Genomic DNA, 1071 nt, shown 5'->3' with positions numbered 1-1071 from the left:
ATGGGGTCGCAAAGAGTCAGACATGACTGAGCGACTGAACTGAACTGAACTGAACTGAACCAAATTTCCTTTTTAAAATTCTTGAGAAATGTTTTCTCCATTTACTGCATTTTATTTCAGATGCAATCTATTAATGATATGGAAACAAAAGATGCAACAGAGCTAACAGAGTTCATTGTCACAGGACTTACACATCAACCAGAGTGGCAAGTGCCCCTGTTTCTGTTGTTGTTGATAATATACCTCATCACCATCGTGGGAAACCTTGGTCTAATTGCTCTCATTTACAATGACCCTAAACTTTACATCTCCATGTACTTATTCCTAGGGAACCTGGCATTTGTGGATACTTGGTTATCCTCCACAGTGACCCCCAAGATGCTGCTCAACTTCTTTGCATGAACAAAATGATCTCTCTTCCTGAACGTAAGATACAGTTTTTTTCCTTTGTAATCTGTGTAACTACGGAATGTTTTCTGTTGGCAACTATGGCATATGATCGTTATGTGGCCATATGCAAACCACTAATTTATCCAATAATCATGACCAACAGACTATGCATTTGGCTGTTAGTTTTGTCATATTTTGGTGGCCTCCTTCATGCTATACTTCATAATGTTTTTTTTTTTACTCAGATTAACCTTCTACAATTCCAACACAGTACATCACTTTTACTGTGACATTATACCACTGTTTAAGATTTCTTGTACTGACCCTTCCATTAACATTCCGATAGTATTCATTTTTGCTGGGTCAATACAGCCATTCACCATTTCCATTGTTCTTATCTCTTATGCTCTAGTTCTCTGTACAGTTTTGAAAAAGAAGTCTTTACAAGGCATAAGGAAGGCCTTCTCCACCTGTGGAGCCACCTCCTATCTGTCTCTTTATACTATGGGCCTCTTCTCTTCATGTTATGTGCTCCATGGATCTTTACAAGAAAATGATCAAGGTATGATAGACTGCCTATTTTACACTGTCATCATTCCTTTCTTACATCCAATTATCTACAGCCTCAGAAATAAGAAAGTCATAAGTTCACTGGCAAAAATGTTCAACAGAAATGCTTAA

This window comes from Bison bison, unplaced genomic scaffold (genome assembly GCF_000754665.1).
Source record: "Bison bison bison isolate TAMUID 2011002044 unplaced genomic scaffold, Bison_UMD1.0 scf7180017864265, whole genome shotgun sequence".
Classification (NCBI taxonomy): domain Eukaryota; kingdom Metazoa; phylum Chordata; class Mammalia; order Artiodactyla; family Bovidae; genus Bison; species Bison bison.
This window is presented reverse-complemented; position numbering follows the sequence as displayed.